Source organism: Macaca fascicularis, chromosome 15, assembly GCF_037993035.2.
Source record: "Macaca fascicularis isolate 582-1 chromosome 15, T2T-MFA8v1.1".
NCBI lineage: Eukaryota > Metazoa > Chordata > Mammalia > Primates > Cercopithecidae > Macaca > Macaca fascicularis.
The window spans coordinates 76319989-76342716 of NC_088389.1; the positions used below are offsets into that span (position 1 = coordinate 76319989).

At 35.3% G+C, this 22728-nt stretch overlaps 1 long non-coding RNA gene across 1 annotated transcript in view; it reads left to right on the forward strand.

Annotated features, from left to right (window-relative positions):
- The first annotated feature begins 20406 nt into the window (after window positions 1-20406).
- Window positions 20407-22728, forward strand: part of LOC123569137 (uncharacterized) — a 52190-nt gene continuing 49868 nt past the window's right edge. The window contains exon 1 of the long non-coding RNA XR_010581735.1: window positions 20407-20497. This is a non-coding gene — a long non-coding RNA (uncharacterized lncRNA). The remainder of the gene's footprint in view (window positions 20498-22728) is intronic.

Below are 22728 nucleotides of genomic sequence, written 5' to 3' on the forward strand. Positions count from 1 at the left end.
GTACGGATATATCATAATTTGTTTAACCACTCATCAGTTAATAGGCATTTGAATTGCTTCAAATCTGTATTATTCTAAATAAAGCTGTTAGATTTTTTGTTATTATATACAGCATTTTTATTTAATTTTAATTTTTAAGTACCACACTGTGTGGATTTATTTTTGTTTCTCTTGGGTAAAGAGAAACAGGAGTATAATTGATAGATCATATGGTAAACAAATATTTAAAATCACACACAAAAAATGACAACATATTTTCCAAAGTGGCAGACAATTTTACATTTCTTTTATTTATTTTACTTTAAGTTCTAGGATACATGTGCAGAACGTGCAGGTTTTTTACATAGTTATACATGCGCCATGGTGGTTTGCTGCACCTATCAATCCATCATCTAGGTTTTAAGCCTGGCATGCGTTAGGTATTTCTCCTAATGCTATCCTTCCCCTTGCCCTCCACCTCCCGACAGTGTCTGTTGTCCCCTCCAGGTGTCCTCACTGTTCAACACGCACCTATGAGTGAGAAAATGAGACATTTGGTTGTCTGTTCCTGTGTTAGTTCGCTGAGAATGATGGCTTCCAGCTTCATATATGTCCTCACAAAGGACATGACCTCATTCTTTTTTATGGCTGCATGGTATTTCATGGTGCATTTGTGCAACATTTTCTTTATACACTCTATCATTCATGGGCATTTGGGTTGGTTCCAAGTCTTTGCTATTGTAAATAATGCTGCAATAAACATACATGTGCATGTGTCCTTATAGAAAAATGATTTATACTCCTCTGGTTGTATACCCAGTAATGGGATTGCTGGGTCAAATGGTATTTCTGGTTCTACATCCTTGAGGAATCGCCATACTGTCTTCCACAATGGTTGAACTAATTTACATGCCCACCAACAGTGTAAAAGCATTCCTATTTCTCCACAGCCTCACCAGCATCTACTGTTTCCTGACTTTTTAATAATCACCATTCTGACTGGTGTGAGATGGTATCTCATTGTGCTTTTGATTTGCGTTTCTCTAATGGTCAGTGATGATGAGTTTTTTTTCATATGTTTGTTGGCCGCATAAATGTCTTCTTTTGAGAAGTGTCTGTTCATATCCTTTGCCCACTTTTTGATGGGGTTGTTTGCCTTTTTCTTGTAAATTTGTTTAAGTTCCTTGTAGATTATGGATATTAACCTTTGTCAGATGGGTAGACTGCAAAAGCTTTCTCCCATTCTGTCGGTTGCCTGTTCACTCTGAAGATAGTTCCTTTTGCTGTGCAGAAGCGCTTTCATTTAATCAGATCCCATTTGTCAATTTTGGCTTTTGGTGTAATTGCTTTTGGTGTTTTAGTCATGAAGTCTTTGCCCTTGCGTATTTCCTGAATGGTATTGCCTAGGTTTTCTTCTAGGGTTGTTATGGTTTTAGGTCTAATGTTTGAGTCTTTAATTCATCTTGAGTTAATTTTTGTGCAAGTTGTAAGGAAGGGATCCACTTTCAGTTTTCTGCATGTGGCTAGCCAGTTTTCCCAGCACCATTTATTAAATAGGGAATCCTTTCCCCATTGCTTATTTTGGTCAGGTTTGTCAAAGATCAGATGGTTGTAGATGTGTGGTGTTATTTCTGAGGCCTCTATTCTGTTCCATTGGTCTATATATCTGTTTTGGTACCAGTACCATGCTGTTTTGGTTACTATAGCCTTGTAGTCAGGTAGCGTGATGCCTCCAGCTTTGTTCTTTTTTCTTAGGATTGTCTTGGCTATATGGGCTCTCTTTTGGTCCCATATTAAATTTAAAGTAATTTTTTCTAATTCTGTGAAGAAAGTCAATAGTAGATTGATGGAAATAGCATTGAATTTATAAATTACTTTGGGCAGTATGACCATTTTCACAATATTGATTCTTCCTATCCATAAGCATGGGATGTTTTTCCATTTGTGTCCTCCCTTATTTCTTTGAGCAGAGGTTTGTAGTTCTCCTTGAAGAGGTCCTTGACATTCCTTGCAAGTTGTATCCCTATGTTTTTATTGCCTTTGTAGCAATTGTGAATGGGAGTTTATTCATGATTTGGCACTCAACTTGTCTATTGTTGGTGTATAGGAATGTTTGTGGTTCTTGCACACTGATTTTGTATCCTGAGACTGCTGAAATTGCTTATCAACTTACGGAGTTTTGGGGCTGAGATGATGGGGTTTTCTATATATAGAATCATGTCATTTACAAACAGACAATTTGAATATCTCAAAATAATAAGACCTATTTGTGACAAACCCATAGCCAATATCATACTGAATGGGCAAAAGCTGGAAACATTCCCTTTGAAAACCGGCACAAGACAAGGATGCCCTCTCTTACCACTCCTATTCAACATAATATTGGAATTTCTGGCCAGGGCAATCAGGAAAGAGAAAGAAATAAAGTGTATTCAAATAGGAAGAGAGGAAGTCAAATTTTACATTTCTAATGGCAGCTGCTCTACATCCTTGCCAACACTAGGTAATGCCGGCCTTCAGTCTCTTTACCCCAGGAAAGCCTCTTTGGGGTTTTAATTTATATTTTCTTAATACACAGGTTATTGTGCATATTTTTACAAGTCTATATTTTTTGTATATTTTCTTTGGTAAAGTGTCTTCAAATGTTTCTCCCTTTTATAATTATTATTATTATATTGTTGCTATTGTTCTTATTATTGTTGGTGTAATGAATGTTCATACATTCTGGATAAAAGTTCACTATTACATAATTGTTTACAAATATTTTCTCCCTGTAGCTAGTTTTTTGTGTGCTTAAAAGTGCTTTTTAAACTCAAAGTTTTTAATTTTGACAAATTTATTAATATATTATTTTATGTCATGTTGTGTCCTAATCAAATCCAAGTTCAGTGAAATGTTCTTCCATTTCTCTACTTTTAAAATGTTTTATAGTTTTACTTCTTACACTTGATCTATCTTTAGTAAATCTTTACACATGGTTTAAAGCAAGGGACAAGGTTTAAGGTTTTTTGTTTGTTTCCTTTTGTTCTTTTCTTTTCAAAATGGATATCCAAATGTTCTAGCAATATTTGTTGAAAAGATTATCCTTTCCCCCACTGAACTGCCTTGACACTTTTGTGAAAGAAACAACCACATTAACCAAAACTAATTCCTAGATTGTTCTGTTGATCAATACAACTCCTTAGGCAAATATAACAGTCATGATTGGTGAGGCTTTAAATAAAGTCTGAAAATCAGGTAGTGTAAGTTCTTCATATTTGCTGTTTTTCAAAATTATTTTAAGTTACTTTATTTTTCATATGCATTTTAGAATCTTCTAGTATCCACAAAATGCTAGCATTTTAGTTGGTATTACACTGAATGTATAGATTAGTATAGAGAGATGTATGAGAATAACAATATTGAGTCTTCTGAACTATGAACATGTGTATATTACCTTTTTCAGGTCTTTTAATTAAAATTTCATCAAAGTTTCATAGTTTATGTATAGAGATTTATACATATTTTGTCAATTTTATCCCTAAATGTTTTATATGCTTGATGGTATTATAAATGATATTGTCTATTTAAATTTAATTTTCTATTGTTTGTGGATAGTACATAGAAATACAGTTAGTACACTTATAGTACACAAACATGCTAAATGCATTTATCGTTTTTAATTGTTTTTGGAGGATCCTTAGAATTCTCTCTATAGAATACCATGTCATTTTTAATAGAAAGTTTTAAATATACCTTTTATTACTTTTTCTCTTATTATTCTGACTACAATCACCAGTAAAATATTGAATGAAACTGGTGAAATCAGAAGACATCCTTGTCCTGCTTTTAACATTGGAAAAAAGCATTTTCTTACCATTTATTTTTTAAATTTGGTTTAGAAATTGGTCAGAATTTACCTCCTGCTTCACTGCAACTAGAAAATGGCAAAATATGTGACACAATTGTTTTCAGATATGGCAAAACAAGCAGCACACAGCAGTGAACCTGAAAGAAGGCAATGTGAGCATTAGCATTTCCCTGGCTCATTTCAGGAAGGATCTTCAAGGAAATATCACAGGAGAGCTTTCAAAATAAAAATAGATCTTATGAGTTTTGCTGACTTGTGAAAGCAATGAAAAATCTGAGAAAGCCAGGTTGGATGGAATTTATGGGAAAGAATATGAAAGTGATATAGAAGTAGAGAGAGAAAGAAGAGCAAACTACAGCAGAGGAGAACCTGTGAGTCACTGCTGAACTGAGCCAACATATTAGAAAACTACATGGCACGAGAAAAAGAACCAACAAAAAACAGGCAAAATTATCCCTGGACTTCACACAGGCCTGAAAATACACTGGGATCACACTAGTCAAAGTGGACAGACCACCTAATACAGGAGACATTGAGTAAACTCCTCACAGTATAATAGCATTAAAAGTGAGCCCAAATTAGCCTTAGAATAAAGAGTCTTATTGGCTTGTTTCAACAATTTTAAGATCGAGGCTTATTACCTGACTCCAGGTAATGAACTACAATCCCCAAAACACTCAATGGTATTTAAAGAAAGATCCCCATTCAATGGTATTTAAAGAAAGATCCCCAAATCCATTGCCCAATAATGTAAATTTCATAATGCCTAGTATGTCATGAAATAACTAGACATATGAAGAAATGGAAAAATATGACAAACCCAGGAAGAGAGATCACACAAACAGTCGCAGAAATGTCATAAATGGCAAAATTAACACAAAAAATAGTGAATACAGCTATTATAAATAAACTTAATATATTCAAAAAAGTAGAGCAAAATGTTAACATGAGGGGGAAAAGAATGGAAGGTTGAAGGGTCTATAGTAGACATTCTGGAGCTGAAAATATAACTGATAAGAAACTACACTAGTTATGATTTATGGGAGATCACAGACATAATAAGAAAAAATAGTAAATTTGAAGACCTAGGCAAAGAAATAATCCAAAATTAAATACAGAGAGAATAATTAAAATTAATGGAAGAAAAATGAGCTGAGCATCAGTTACATGTGGGGAAATATTAAGCAGGCTAATAGAAAAACAATTGGAGGCACAGAGAAGAGTAAATAGGAAGGACAAAAGAAAGTATTCAAAGAAATAATTGACAAAATTTGCCAAATTTAATAAAAATTAGAAGGTCACAGATCCAGAAACTCAATTAATCATAGGCAGAAAAAACACAAAAATAATCATATTTTTCTGTTTTTGTTTTTGTTTTTTTTGTTTTTTATATTTTTCTGTTATAGTCCCACTTTTGTAATATTATTGTCATCCACTTCTACATATGTTATAAATTCCATAGTATAATACTTTATTTCAGAGAACCAATTATCTATTAAAATTTTGAAAAAAATCAGAATAGTTACCCACACAGTTATTCTGACACTTTTCATTGCTTAATATGAATTTGTGTTCATTTTTAAGTATCATATTTCTTCAATAAATTCCCCTCAATAATTTATTTTATATTTGTTATAGTGTAACTTTACCAGTGAAAAGTTCTTACAACTTTTCTATATTTGAAAAACTCATTAATTTGTTTTTATTTTTGAAGACATTTTCTTGGTTGACAAATTTGGGTTTTATTTTGGCAATTTAAAGATGGCCTTCTCATTGCTTAACACATTGCACTGACTTCAGGAAAAGTCAAGGTAATTCTTTCAGTGTTCCCCTGTATGCAATGTTTTTTATCTGGCAATGTTTTAAAGATTTTGTATTTATATTTTATTTTTGAACAATTTTGACTATACTATGTCTGGTGTTAGTATTTTTATGTTTATCCTGCTTGGTATTCCCTGAGTTTCTTGGCTTGGCTTAATAGTTACCACTAAATTTGAATGTTTTCCAGCCACTATTTCACTAATTTTTTTAATCCAATCTTGCCTATATTTCTCGGACTTCAGATGCATGTATGGTTTGTTGTTGTTGTTGTTGTTGTTGTTGTGTACTTTGTTTCCATATGATTGAGGCTTTGTTCACTTTCATCAGATTTTTTTATGTCTGGGTATCGCTTTCTGTTCCTCTTTCTTCATGTTCATTGATCATATTTTCTGCGGTGTCCAAGTTGCTACGAAACTCATCTGTGAATATTACAATTGGGATATACTTTTCAATTTTAGAACCTAATTTTTTTACAGTTTTAATCTTAGATTACCCACACATTCACTTATTTTGCACATTTTCCTTTAAAATTTTACAAATGTTTTAAAAACTTTTAAAATTTATTTCTGCTAATATTAACAATTCTCATATCTGATTTTATTTATTTCCTTTTCTTGGATTACATTACACAATGTTGGGTTACATTTTACACAAGTCTAATAATTTATATTGTATTCTGGACATTGTAAGTAATACATTGATGAGAATGCAGACTTTTGCTGTCTTCTTTCCAAAGTATTCAGTTTTGTTTTCAAGAGCAGTTAATTTACCAGCAGATCACATTATTTTTTAAATTTTGATGAGAAAGTTTAATATGACCCACACTCTTGCACTAGAGTAGTCCTATTCATAATGCCTGGCTTTTATGGGAGTCTCAATTGAATGCCCAGCTCTCACCATACTACCTGGTCTGACCTTCTACATTTTCAAGTACTTTGGGATGTCTGGAATTGATGTTCAGCTCATTTACTAGTGGTTCTCTTCTCACTTTATAAAAGCTTTACCTGTATATGTAATCTTGGGGTTCATCCAAAGAATTAATGTTACTGCTGTGATAAGTTTTGGAGCATTTTCTCTGTGCATTTCTCACCTCTCTGTAACTCTGCCCACACCAAATTGAGCTTCTCCAGAAGCCCCAAACTTAGATCTTTAACTTTTCAGTTTAATAAAACCACTATGATATATTTGGGCTCTACTTTCTTACACTGTGGTTCAGAAAGTGCATCCCGGGTAAAATCCTAAGAAATCATAAAGGTTAGTGTTTTCTTAGGAATCATAATTCTTCACTACCTGTGGTAAAATTCCTAAAACTATAGCTTCATATAATTTGTCAAGTTTTTTGTTTTTTGTTTTTTTGAGATGGAGTCTCACTTTGTCACCCAGGCTGCAGTGCAATGGAGTGACCTCAGCTCACTGCAACCTCCACCTCCCAGGCTCAGACGATTTCTCCTGCCTCAGCCTCCCAAGTAGCTGGGATTACAGGCACGCACCACCACATGGGCCCGGCTAATTTTTTGTATTTTGAGTGGAGATGGGGTTTCACCATGTTGTCCAGGCTGGTCTTGCACTCCTGACCTCAGATGATCCCCCCACCTCAGCCTCCCAAAGTGCTGGGATTACAGGCATGAGCCATCACACAGCCTGTCCAGTTTTATGTAGCTGTTTATGTCAGGATGGCTAAAGATGTTACCCTTTATTTTAGCATGGTCAGAGCAAAAATCCACCTTAAAACAATTTTAAATCATAGGATAGATGGCTTATTTTTTTTCTCACCATTGAATTGAATTGCAGCTTAATCTCTACAAAGAGAGTGATTGTTCCCTTTTTCAAGTAAAGAAGATTTAAGAGAAATTACTTCAAAGAGGATTTATAAGGACCCCAGTCTTACACTGTACTTTATCTTCCATCTCGCTGCAACTGCTAGTGCTAATGTTAACTTGTGTAAGGGAATTTGGCTTTTTCAAATCTGCAAGCTCTAAATCAACAGCCTCTCTTGGTCAAAGTGGATTTCAGGCTGCAGACTGAAAAGACTGCTCTTAGAAATGCAACATTTCCTTCTCTTTTCACTTCCAGATCAATCTTATATAAAAGCAAGCTTATTTCATGTAATGTTAAGGGTCTAGAAGAAGGATAAGCTTCAATCATGCTTGACTGGGGTTCTGGCTCTGTGATTTTCTGGGTTTCATTCTTCTGCATGCCAGCTTTATTGCCTTGCTGACTTCCCTTATGCTGCAAACATGACTGCATCATTTCTGAGCTTTATATGTATGCACAACGCCATATAGAAGAAAGGTTACTTGTGTCACAGAATGTTTATAAAAAGCCTTGAGGGACACATAATTGGCTTAATCTAAATCACATGCTTCTCCATTGAGTCTAGATAGATCCTCATAGAAGACAGAGGATTATGTAAAAGGAAAGAAGAGCTGAACTCTTGGGAGACAATCATTCTGTTTATTACATTCATATTCTAATTTCATTTGTTTAATGTTGTATCACAAGCACTTTTCCAGTCTAAAATTTTTGGTTAAGATAATATTGACACAATAAAATATACTAAATAAATTTCACGTTTGAAAACTAACTTATTTTCTTAAAGTCTCAAAGAGTAAAAATATCTTCAGAAAGATCTGAAGAGACCCTGCTGATAGATTATTTGAGAGGGCTTATGTTTTTTTCATTATTATTATTCTAACCATGTCACTATAAAAATGATTCAAAGAAGATTATTCTAACCACCTTCTGTCATTTACAGAGAAAAATAATTTTGTTACAGTATGGTTCAATGTTCAATACAAATTTATGGAGAGACTAAATCAGTGCAACACTATTATATCAAAATTTCATTCATCAGACTATACATACTTTAAAACGTCTATCTATGTTATAGAAAATATGGATAAAATCATAATTTAGATTAGTTTACCAGGCAACCTACAGAATGGGAGAAAATTTTTACAATCTACCCATCTGACAAAGACTAATATCCAGAATCTACAAAGAACTTAAAACAAATTTACAAGAAAATATCAAACAACCCCATCAAAAAGTGGGCAAAGGATATGAACAGACACTTCTCAAAAGAAGACATTTATGCAGCCAACAGACAAATGAAAAAATGCTCATTATCACTGGCCATCAGAGAAATGCAAATCAAATTCATAATGAGATACCATCTCACACCAGTTAGAATGGCAATCATTAAAAAGTCAGGAAACAACAGGTGCTGGAGAGTATGTGGAGAAATAGGAATGCTTTTACACTTGGTGGGACTGTAAACTACTTCAACCATTGTGGAAGACAGTGTGGCAATTCCTCAAGGATCTAGAACTAGAAATACCATTTGACCCAGCCATCCCATTACTGGGCATATACCCAAAGGATTATAAATCATGCCACTCTAAAGACACATGCACACATAGGTTTATTTCGGTACTATTCACAATAGCAAAGACTTGAAACCAATCCAAATGTCCATCAATGATAGACTGGATTAAGACAATGTGGCACATATACACCATGGAATACTATGCAGTCATAAAAAACGATGACTTCATGTCCTTTGTAGGGACATGGATGAAGCTAGAAACCAATATTCTGAGCAAACTATCACAAGGACAAAAAAACCAAACACCGCATGCTCTCACTCATAGGTGGGAACTGAACAATGAGAATGCTTGGACACTGGGTGGGGAACATCACACACCAGGGCCTGTCATGGGGAGGGGGAGGAGGGAGGGATAGCATTAGGAAATATACCTAATGTAAATGATGAGTTAACAGGTGCAGCACACCAATATGGCACATGTATACATATGTAACAAACCTGCATGTTGTGCACATGTACCCTAGAGCTTAAAGTATAATAATAATAATAATAGTAAAATTAGATCAGTTTACTTACATTTCAAATAAAGGAGTTTTAGCATTTTTCAAATTATTGAAAACAGGATACTATAAATCAGTCGAAAAGTACATAATGGAAATTTATTTGTAAAGGTTAATGGTACACTGTAACGATATACAATCCTTTGTCCTATTGTTCTGTCAATCATTACTTTATAAATTATGTTCCACTAGATATGCATTATTCATTCCTCTGACCTTTTTTGTTTTATTAAATTAGTACTCAGTTCTTCCTCCCTCCCTATTCTCTTCTTTCTTTTTTCCTTTGGTTTCCTTTCTCTCCCCTCACCCCTAATTATCTCACTGCCTCAAAGACATGATAGGTAAAATGAAAAGATTTCAGTAGCAGCAATTCTATTGTCATAAAACCCCACCACTGTATCAAGTAATAGAGTATTACTATAATTGTAACCCAACTATATTCAACCTAACTTTATGCCAGAACACTGCACAACACGCTTCAGTACTATATCTTAATTATATAAGTATATCTTACATAAATTTTATCTATAACACTCATACCTATTGCTAATAGTCAAGGGAGAAATAAATCAGATAATTTATTTATATATATATACACACACACACACACACACACATATATAGTACTTAGTACATTGCCTGGACAAAGTAAATAACAAATATTAACTCTCTTCATTAAGTGTTACAAGAAAAGTACAAATAACTGTTAATTAAATTATACCTGACACAATAAATAAAATGTAGGATAAAATTCTTAACCAAAAACTCACCTATTGCAAAGCTATGCTATTCTAAAGTTCTGTGTGTCCAGTTTAGCTTGTGGATGGCACCACAGACAGTCCCCAACTAACGATAGTTCAACTTACAATTTTTAGACTTTATGATAGTGGGAAAACAATACACAGTCAGTAGAATCCTTACTTCAAGTACCCATACAACCATTTTGTTTTTCATTTTTAGTATAATATTAAATAAGTTACTTAAGAGATCCAGTATTTCATTACGAAACAGGCTTTTTGTTAGATGATTTTGCCCAAACATAGGCTAATATAAGTGTTCTGAACATATTTAAGGTTGGATAAGTATGATGTTCAGTGTGTTAGGTATATTAAATGCATTTTTAACTTAAAATATTTTTAATTTATCATGAGTTTATTGGGATGAAATTCCATCATGAGTCAAAAAATATCTGAATTCTGCACAGAAAATTAAGAGTTTTCCATTACTCCTCCCAGGAATCTAGGCTATCCCTGTTTAGGGAATTCAGGGAAAAAAATCCAATGAGTTCTATGATTGGAGCTATAAGAAATTCAATAGAGGAATCTAAATTGTATTCAAGAAAGAGATTTGGTGATTAGAAGAGGCTAAGAATTGATATTCTTAGGCTATAATTAGCATTTTAAAAGAATGAAATTCTACTCATCTTTTTGAGTTGCTTGATTTATCCTATTACTTTATTCAGATGATAAGAACAGCTGAAAATTGCACAAGATGAAATGTTTTGCATGAGGCCAAAGACTTCATAACCTTAAATAAGATTAAAGAGCTTTTCTCTTGAGAATCAACTTAGACAGACCCTGAAGTGTTTTCCTGGTCCTCTGACCTCAGACAGAGCTCTATAGCTCAGCCTCCCACTGGGCTACTGGTTACCACCCCTCACTGTGGGGCAGAATTAATTAGTGTCTCTGAAGCTCTTCCAAACTACTGTCCAAAGGACATACATAACAGTGGCCCCTCAAGCATAATCATCCTGTCAACCTTTTACCACCCCATGGCCCATTTACACGGCTGGTGTTTTAACACTTATAGTCCTGCAGTAAATTTAGCACAGCCACATGCAAAGTGTTTGTTACTGTTCTCCAGGGAGAGCATATTTAATATTTTCCTTTGCAGATTAGCAGACCCAAATTTACTCCATCCTTCCTGTTATTCCGAATAGCTTGTGTTTTGGCATACAACCTTAATAGAACTGTTTTTCTAAGCATTTGAAACATAAACAGCATCAGAACAATTTCCAGGCAAAGCACCAAATGAGGGGCTGTCGGAACAAAGAAGCACAAGCTGTAAAAGGATTGAAGATGACTACACATGCACCATTCATCATGTTTCTGTCTGAGGCACAGAGTGGGGAGAGTTTGCTGCCTCTGCTGCTCCTGGGAGTGTAGAGCCTATCAATCTAGCCATTTCAGCAATGCCCGCTATGCTTTTCACTCTTTACTCACGCTGGAGATCTGAAGTCTTTCTGCAGATGATCCCTGCCCTTCCATCTGCTTTGGCATCTGTGCTAGGAGCAGAAGCAAAGCTTCACAGCTGTGGTTTCCCTCACCCAAGCCTCCAGGACCAACTCTGCAGATGCTCTAAACACAATATAATTGGGATATTCTTTCAACTGCTGTTCATGTGTTCCTTTTGAGTTATGCAGAGAAGAAAATAAAACACATCAGAAGTAATCCTCAGAAGTTCTCCTTTTTATCAAAAGAGCCACAACAAATTACCACGCAAACAATATATCAAGATTTCTGCTAAGAATGATTCAAAGCACTGATGGTCTCCTGTGGGACACATAGGAAGAAACACTCTGTGGTACTGCAGATAAGAAAATAAATATGAATCAAAGCAATAGATTTAAAATTCTTTTTATTTTATAACTTGTTTGTGTGTGTGTCTTACTCTATATTGTGTTACTATAACAGAATAACACACACTGAGTAACTTATGAAAAAACGAAAATTTTTTCTCACAGTTCTGGACCCTGGAAAGTCCAAAGTCAAAGAGCTGGCATCTGGTCAGGGCCTTGCTGCTTCTACACATGGTAGAAGACAAAAGGACAAGAGTAAGCAAACCCACTCTCACATCTCTTTTTATAGCAGGGTTAATCAATTCATGAGGGCTCTGCCCTCATGACCTAAATACCTCCCAAAAGGTCCTAACTCCCAAAATGTTGAGTTAGGAATTAAGTTTCCAACACATACCTTTTGGGAAACATATTCAAATAATAGAATGATGCTCCTGGTTCCCCAAATTCATGTTCTTCTCATGCACAAAATACATTCATTCCGTCCGATAGTCCCAAAAGTCATAACTTGTCCCTGTATCAACTCAAATGTCTGAAGTCCAGAGTCTCATCAGAATCAGATGTGAGTGAGACTCAAGTGAATTTTATCCTGAGCCAAATTTCCCTCCAACTGTGAGTCTGTGAAAAAGGCTATCTACTTCCAAAATACAATGGTGGAGCAGGCATAGGACAGACATTCCTGTTCCCAAAGTGAGAAATGGGCAAGAGAAAAGGGATAACTGGTCCCTAGCAAGTTTAAATCCCGGTAAGAAAAACATTACATTTTAAGACTCAGAATAATCTTTCTTAAATTCATGTCTCATATTCTGGACACACTGGAGTGGGGATTTGGCATTCAAGAATTCAGGCAGCACTGCCCCTGTGACTTTATTTGGTGTAGCCCATGTAGTGGCTCTCCCAGGCTGGTGTTACACACTGGTAGCACTATAGTTCTGGAGTCTTAGGGGTGACACCCTTAGTGAGGATTCTCTGTAACGGCCCCACCACATGTGATAAACCTCTGCTACGTGTGCCTTCCCAACTTGAGGCCTGAGCCATACCTAAGTCCCACTGAGCCACCACACCTGGAGCCGCTAAGGAGTACCGAGCTAAAATGCAGGGAGAAGACGAGAGGCACCCTTAAGCACTAAACACCAGATCTCCAGGACACCCTAGGGCTATCTTTTGACATATTTCCTTCCCCAGGCCTGGGTACTTTATACCTGTGATGACAGGAGAAGCACCTGTAATCTCTAAAGTGCCTATAGGATCGTTCTCCTAATTAATTAAAAGCCTCTGGTTTTCTTCTATCCATACTAATCTCCTTGTCAATCAGTTGCTTAGCCATGTGCTTAGCTTCCCATCTTGAAAATGCTCTTTCATTCTCTACCACATGGCCAGGCTAATGATTGTTCAAATCTCTAAATTCTCTTTTCTTTTAATTATAAATTCTGTTTTTAAATAATTTCTTCCTCTCTCAATTTTACTGCATGCAGTTAAAAGACGCCATGCAGTATCTTCAACATGTTCCTTAGAAATTTCCCCACTGAACATTTTAGTACATTGCTCTTAAATCCTGCCTTCCATAAAGCCCTCGGACATGGACACAATTCAGTCAAGCTCTTTGCCACAATGTAATAAGGATGGTCTTTAATCCAGTTTCCAATACCTGTTTCTTTTTTCTGTCTGAGACCTCATCAGAATGGCCTTTACTATTTATATTTCTACCAATGTTCTGATCAAAACCATTTAATCTCTAAGATTACTTTTACTCAGACTTTTTCTACAGTTGTTACCTTATTTTGAGCCCTCACCATAATTGCCCTTAACACTCCATTTGGGGAATCTAGGTTTTTTTCTAGCCTGCTCCTTCAAATTATTCCAGCCCTTAACTACTACCCAGTTCCAAATCTGCTTCCAGATTTTCAGGTGTTATGGCAACAGCTCAACTTCACAGTACTGATTTTCTGTCTTTGAAAGTGGGTGGAGCTTCCAACACATTCTTCTTGGGGAACACATTTAAATCATAGCTGACTCAAACCTAATTCCACAGGTAAAATCAAAAGTATCAACTTAGCCATGCACAAACATGTACTGGTTTTATTTCTCCTAATACATAATATTACTTTTTTGCTGAGATCCTCCACACCTTCATAGCACATGCATTTTTTAAGCCTGCAGTTAGTAATAACTTCACTATTTCTTGTTTCTATCAGGAAGAAATTGCAAACATCTGCAGTGAATGACTTCTGAGATCACTAAGGAAGGGAAAGATCTAATCCTTCTTACTGATTTTTTTCTCTTGGATTCACCAGTATTGATAAGGAAAGGGAGAGTAAAATGTGATATTTGACACACATTCTTGGTAGGGAGAGTGTACTCTTACTTGCTTTTCTGTTAGCTCGCGATGCTAGTCCAACTCATGGTCTTGTCTATAGAATCAGTATAGGCAGGTAAGAAACCAATACATCTAAATGCATCAGACACAGTCCCATGGAACACAAGGATTTCAGGCATCAATGTGAGAAGATACAGTGCCACTTCCATCTGGGAGTCCTTTTCTGCATTCTTCTGATGAAAAATACAGTGCCACTTTCATCTGGTAGCTTCCCACTCCAATTCAGAGCCCTATGTCTGCATTCTTCTAATGAAAATGTCGAATTGCTCTTCACTAAGATGGACTTTGATAAGACTATGAAGCTCCATCTACTATCCAAAGCCCCATTTGGAGATATATAAGGATTGGTGATATCCTTTTTCTTGTCAAAGAGAAAATACAGGGAATGAGGGAGAAAAAGGGAGAGTGAGAAAAAGTTTTCTTCTTCTATTCCCACATGCTATGCCCCTACATCATCTCTCTGGCATTTTTCCTCCTTGGTGTTGTATATTTGAATTGGATCTGCATCTTCTCTCAGTCAAAAAACTCCTGTCAAGGAATGGCATACAGGGCTCCTCATTTTGGATATAACTCCAAATTTTAATAAAAGATAAACCCAGATCCATCTTTTTTCCTGAAGACTGGGGTAAAGTACAAGGGAAAAGCATTATTGCTCCAAAATATTATCCTGTCCCAACTCTTCCTCTTCAAAAAATAGATTCTTTTTCCCCTTATTTAACCCATCTTATGAGAAAAGATAGAGGAAAATGCAGGAGTTCTATTGGACTACCCCTGCTCTGCAAACTCTATGTTGGGATCTCTAGCATTTCTGTCTTTAAATCCCCAAACACCTAAATATCAGTACCTCCAAAAGCACATCCTTCCCAAAACCCAGCTTAATCTTTCCCTCAACAACAAATTCACCAAATTGCCAAAGTTATGACTTACTAAAATGAAAACGAAATACCTTACACACCACAGCATAACAGATTTTTGTGCTGCTATTCATATTACTCTTGTCTTATTTCACTCACAGTCTAGTACTTTACCATAATTACCTAAGTAGCTGAAATAATATATATGACTAAACAAAGATCCCACTTCCAATATTATTGAAATATACATAATTACAAAATATCTATGAAACTGTTAAAATTCTACACCTGACAAGGAATTACAGTTTCATTTGTTTCAGAGCAAACATGTTTGTGAAATTGAGAAAACACTCAGTAATGGAGATCAAGCTTAAAATGTTGTGGCAATCCTGCATATTAGACGCAGAAAAGACATGGGGAGCTGAAAATGCACTATTTTACCCTTGCTTTTATTCTCATATATTTTTACTGTGAATAAGCATTTATTATATGCAAATTCAAATACAGCCTAAAAGAATTCTGTAAATGATTAATTTATTAAACCATTGTTTCATAAGAATTTTAATAAGACTTTTTCATTAAAGCTTTTTAATTGAAACAAGGGAAATGGAAGAGAAACTGAAGAATATTTACAAAAATATCTAAAATAATAAAATTTGAAAGGTATGCTTCATTACTAGGACATTTATCTTTAGAGGAACAGCTAAAATATTAGACAGAGCTTCAAGCATGGTAGGAGAGGGAGGAGGGCTTGCTCCTTCCAGCACTAGCAGGCTTCTAGCTTTCTCATGCTTCTCTTGAAATAATTCTCCACCCATAAAAGAAACAGAATGGAACTGCTATAAGTAACAGTGCTGTTTGACCGTCATGAATGTGGCCTCCTTTCAAGCACAGCTCAGGTCTTACCCATGCCTGAGAAGATTTTCTTAGTTGGGAATTACCTGGTTGCATGGAAGAGAAATAAAGTTATACCAACAAAGTTAAATGGCAGGGAGAGAAGGAGTTGTTGTAAAATTGCAGGAAAATCTCAATAAGCCCCAGAAAAGGAGAGCAAACTAGGAATTTAAAATTAGCTGGAACCAAAGTAGCAACTCTTTGGAGCTAAATAGTCTTATTTTTCAGCTTTTCTCTAGATGTTTCTGCTTTATTCTCTTTCTTTCTATATGCCAGCTTTTTCTGACCTACCTTCTTATGAGGCTTCACTGGCTATGTCAGCCATAGCTTGCTTAAGTGTTCTAAAAAGAATGACCAGAGTAACTGTGCCTCAGATCCAAATTCCTGGGAAAAGAATCTAATTGGGCACTTTCAAGGCAAAGGGTAAACTCCTGCTGGATTAGCTGTGGCCAGGGAGTCTAAGTCAAATGACTACCAATGTTGTCCTTCCTAGGACTAACAGGGAAATTTGAGCTGGGCTGAATATTTGACCTAGTTTCTACCACAGGCTGTAGCTAAAAGAGCACCACAGATTTCATGTTAGCCAGGACCCCATAACACAGCTTCAAGAGAGCTAGAACCTTGCCTCACTCTTGCTGTATACAGATTAATCTGTACATCTAACTTTGTTCCCAGACTATTGAATGGTTGACATTTTACCAATTATAGTGACCAAGAAAATTGTTTTCGGAAAAGCTTTTATCCATTAATTCTTAATTTTGACATCTTTAAGCATGGGGTTAGAGTGCCACCTATATCAGTTTAGTTAAAGGATTTCATTAACAGGCCTTAATTTTGGCTGCCAGATTTACTTTACCCATAGCTCCAATTCCCTCAACTAGCTCTAGGCACACCAAGACAAAAACAAAATACTAAATAATCAGAAATCAAGGAGTATTGCCATTTTTTGAATTCTAATTCTGATACAGATTTTCTTAAGAATTTATACATCTCCCCGTCGTCTTCTTTCCCCTTCCCTTTCATTCCCTTCTCTTCTCTTCTCTTCTCTTCCTTCCCTTCCATTGCAGTCCAAAGGCCATTCAGTGGAGCCAAGCAAGGTAGGCAACCACATACTAGGGAGGTCACAGTAGTCTAGCCTGGGATGCTGGAACCCAAAAGGGATGGCTATGACATCTGTGTAGGAAAGTGGCACAGAGCCCTGAAGAGAAAAGTGAGTGGGTATCCATACAGAAGGGCACCCTAAGGTGGGTTATCAGAGTCCAATCAAGTGGTGAGCATTCCCACTTGCAGGGCAATAGTGCAAGCAGCCTGATGTTCAGAGCATGAATGAGGTAAGGAGAGTGTTCACTCAAGTGGAGAGGTAATGTAGGGGTTTGGCACAGAGTGCCAGCGCTTAAGCAAGGTGAGGGAGCATTTAGGTGCCAGGTGACGTGGATGAAGCAGTGTCAATGGCAGTTCCAATAATTACTTGAATATGTACCCAAAATGAAAACTGGATCAAGTAAATAACTATATTAACGACAATGGGAATCAAGTTTCTCATGGTCAGAAAAGGGAGAAAATGAGAATTGATCCCGTGGTGTTGGATTTAACTTGCAGATATTGGAGTAAACTCATGGTTTAAAACATGCAGAGATAAACTATGTCAAGATATATAGAGAAAAATAAATATGTTTATAGTTACATATATAAATATTTACATGTAAAGATGAAATATTTCCCCGGCCTATCTACTGAGAGGGTCAATCAGCAATACCTCCAAAACCATAAGCCTTCCTGCTTCCCAGACCTTGACTGCTAAAAGCTATTCTCCACAATAAGAAAGCATGGATTCCTGGAAAAATAGCTGATTCCACAGTGGAAGCAGACAAATATTAGATAGTGAGGAAATACTTGAAGAGTGATGAGGGCAGGGCAAAAGGACATACAATTGAGACTGAAGACACTCCTACAGAACAAATCTGGAACAATTTGACTATAAACATTAATAGTTACAGATTATAACCATTGAATAAACTTGTATCCTATGAGAACTTAGTGATATAAAAATGTAAATGGATATATTAAAATTATGATGAGGACCAGAATTTTACAAAGCCTTGAATTAGTTCTCCACAAAACACTTAATAACTACAAAGTAAAGACCAAAACAGGCTATGGGGAAAGGACTCCTTATTCCAAAAATGTTGCTAGGATAACTGGCTAGCAATATGCAAAAGATTGAAACTGGACCCCTTTCCTACAACATATACAAAGATAAACTCAAAACAGATTAAAGACTCAAATGTAAAACGCAAAACTATCAAAACCCTGGAAGACAACTTAGGCAATACCATTCTAGACATAGGGCCTGGCAAAGATTTCAGGACAAACATGACAAAAGCAACTGCAACAAAAGCAAAAATTGACAAATAGGACCTAACTAAAGTAAAGAGCTTCTGCACAGAAAAATAAACTATCAACAGAGTAAACAGACAACCTACAGAGTGGGAGAAAATGAAAACTATACATTCGACTAAGGTCTAGTATCCAGCATCTATAAGGAACTTAAACAAATTTACAAGAAAATAAAACAACTCCATTAAAAAGTGGGCAAAGGACATGAACAGACACTTTTCAAAAGAAGACACACATGTGGCCAACAAGCATATATATATATATGCTTGTGTGTGTGTATATATATATACCTCAACATCATTGATCCTTAAATGCAAATCAAAACCACAATAAGATACCATCTCACACCAGTCAGAATGGCTATTATTAAAATGTCAACAAAATAACAGATGCTGGCAAGGTTATGGAGAAAAAGGAACACTTCTACACTGTCGATGGAAGTGTAAATTAATTCAACCATTGTGGAAAGAAGTGTGGCAGTTCCTTAAAAGGCTAAAAACAGAACTACCAGTCAACCCAGCAAACCTGTTACTCAGCATATACCCAAGGGAATACAAATCATTCTATCATAAAAACACATGCACAAATATGTTCATTGCAGCACTATTCACAAAAGCAAAGACATGGAATTAACCTAAATGCCCATCAGTGGTAGACTGGTTAAGGAAAATGTGGTACAAATATACCATGGAATACTATGCAGCCATAAAAAAGAATAAGATCATGTCCTTTGCAGGAACATGGATGAAACTGGAAGCCATTATCCTGAGCAAACTAATGCAGGAACAGAAAAGTAAGTACCACATATTCTCACTTATAAGTAGGAGCTCAATGATGAGAACACCTGGACACATAGAGGGGCATAACAGACACTGGAAACTACCTGAGGGTGGAGGGTGGGATGAGGGAGAGGATAAGGGAAAATAACTACTGAGTGCAAGACTCAATACCTGGGTGACAAAATAATGTGTACAACAAACCCCCATGACATGAGTTTACCTATATATTAAAAGATACCTACACATGTACCCCTAAGGTTTAAATGAAAGTTAAAAAAAAAAAAAAAGAAAGAAATTACAAAGGCCAAACAATTTACAGTGGAAAAATCTGTCATATCCCACCTTAATCTGGTAATCAAAATGAATATTATTCATAATGAGATACATCAAAAATATGTTCCACTTGATGGCATGAGAAGAATATGGCATTACTTCTTTGATATTCTTCTCCAAAAAACACATAATTTAAATCTAGTTTATGAGGATACATCACAAACCCAAATTGTGGCATATTATATAATACAGATGGCTTGTAATCTTCAAAATCAACAGGGTCATAAAAACTAAGGAAAGTTTGAGAAAGTACTCCAGATTTAAAGGAAGTGAAGTGTAATAAAAACTAATCACAAGCCTTTTTGTTATAAAGGAAATTATTAAGAGAAGAGGTAAAACTTAAATGGGAAATCAAATGATAGTAATAAATAAATGTTAATTAATATCTGAATTTTAATACTTGGTTTTTTGTAATGTAGAAAGATTCTATTGATAAAAACAGAATATCTTTAAGTTCCAGCACTGCATGAGTTAGACTTGTGCAGGAGGTAGGAAATTAGATGCAGACAACGGAAATGAAAGGCACATAGAGTGATGAAGTCTTAGTGTTAGCTTTAAATTAATAACTTTAAATAACTAAATACATAAACTGAGAATTCTCTGCAATTAATGGAAGAAAGCATTTATTAAGCACTTTTAATACAAGTCACTGCAATATATTTATATATGTTCTCTTACTAGAAAAAGAAGAAGGAGGAGAAGGAAGAAGAAAGAATTATAATTTTCCTCATTTTCAATGCGGAAAAACAGGTAATAGAATGGTTACATGCCCAAGATTACAGCATTTAAAAAAATTAAGGCCAGTGGTATTCTAGTAAATGCTTAAGAGCTGGCTCCTTTGGGGGGAAAACCAAACAACAGCAACAACAACAATAACCAAAAACAGAAACAAAACCCTGCTTTGTAGCATTTGCCAGTTTCTGTGTTGTTCCCCATGAAGGCAAGTTTCAAGCCACCAATAACATGATGTCTCTGAACACAGGAAAAGATTCATACACTCTCCTCATCCAAGGCCAGGGCAAACCAACTTCAGGACAGCACTGGTTAAAGCCAGGCTTTGCAAACAGATTTAAGTCCACAGCCCATTATGGTATAACATCTGAATTAAACCTTGATATAAAGGGGGGAGAATCATTTCAATGTGGAGCATGGAAGTATTGAAAAAAAATTATAGGATTGCCTCCTCCCAAAACAACAGAAAACCAGAATTTAATGAGATCCATAATACTTGGCTACAGATTTCACCAATTACTAGGAAAAGAAATTTTAAAAAAATACAAAATCACACTATACATTATTTTTTACACACAAATATACATTTAATATTTGATTATATATTTATATATGAGATATGTTTGTGTATAGGTTTGGGTCATAATCCTAAAAGACAGTCTCGAATGCCACAATCCCAAATGTTGAAATTCCAAAAAATCAAAATCCCTAAAGTCTAAAATCCCCAAAATCACAATCTTGAAAGATAAAAGTCCCAAAAATATGATTCTGGAAAAATTAATTTTAAAACATTTTTAAAAGACATTTATGTAAAGTCTGACACAGAAAGTCAAATATCACATGTTCTCATTCATATGTGGAAGATTAAAAAGTTGATCACTTGCTGGTAGAGTACAGAATGATGGTTACCAAGGGCTAGGAAAAGTGGGGGTAGAAAATGAAAAGAAGTTGGTTAATGGGTACAACATATGGGTAGAAGGAAAAAGTTTCAGTGTTCCACAGCATGATAAGGTGACTATAGTTAACAATAATCTATTTTATATTTCAAAAGATTTAGAAGATTTGAAATGTTCTCAAATGATAAATATTTGAAGCAATGGATATCCTATATATCCTGATTTGATCATTACACATTGTATACATGTATCCAACTATCACATGCACCCCAAAAATACGTACAATTTTATGTACTGATTAAACAGTAAGAAAAAAATGAAATAAAATGGATCATATATGTAAAGAAATACATTTAATTACATTTCTAAAAGGAATTTATTTGGGAAACAGATAAAAACATGACAGAATACATCTTAGGCCACTTTACACAATAAAATAGGTGATAATATTATTTTTGGCAAGCATTAGCACTCACATATACTAACAACAGTCACATGATTATAACAGTTGTGAGGAGACAAATTATACTCATAGAGAAATAGGCCAAAAAGTAATATGTGTAAATGCATATCACTACGAATGGTAATTGTATGCACTCAGCTTTCTATTTTTGGTCATCTGAAATACTGTGAAAGACAATCCAATTTTTTTTGATGGGATCAATCAAAAACCACAATGGGTCACCACCACATATGAAGTCAACCAAGGAGCTGATATCTCAAGAAGTTTTATCTTTCATAAACGAAGATGTACAAAAAGGACATCTCTTAATTTACTGAGGAAGTTTCAACATTTTTATGAACACACACAATGCTTAGTCACAAAGTCAATATCATGAAAATGCATTTTTGTGCAGTCAAATTTGCAAAAAAATGCATAAAACAAGTTAGAACTCTAAAAGTCTTTATGTAATTCATACCTCCAGGATTGGAACTAATATGAAGATGTAATACATAGCAAATTGGTGTGATACGTGAAGAGGCAGAAGTTTTGCATAATTGAACAGTTTGGCAGGGGAGGGTTTTTTGTTTTGGTTTTTTTTCACCTATATTTTCACTTCTATGATCTTTGAAATACTCACTGCATTTGTAATTGGAGAGTGGTTGTGGTCTCCAAATTTTGCAAGTATATGCTGTCCAACCTTTTGCTTGGCCATTGCAATTAAGCAATTTCCTGCTTTTGCAGCACCAATAGTAATTAGCTTTTAAACATTTATCTAAGTAGCCTCATAAATTTAACATCACAGTCTTTTTTTGTGGGGGGGAGGGGGGAACATTTCCACTGTAGGAATAGATTCCCTATTGTAGGGAATACAGAAAAAGACATTATATTTGATTCCTCGCATCAAATCT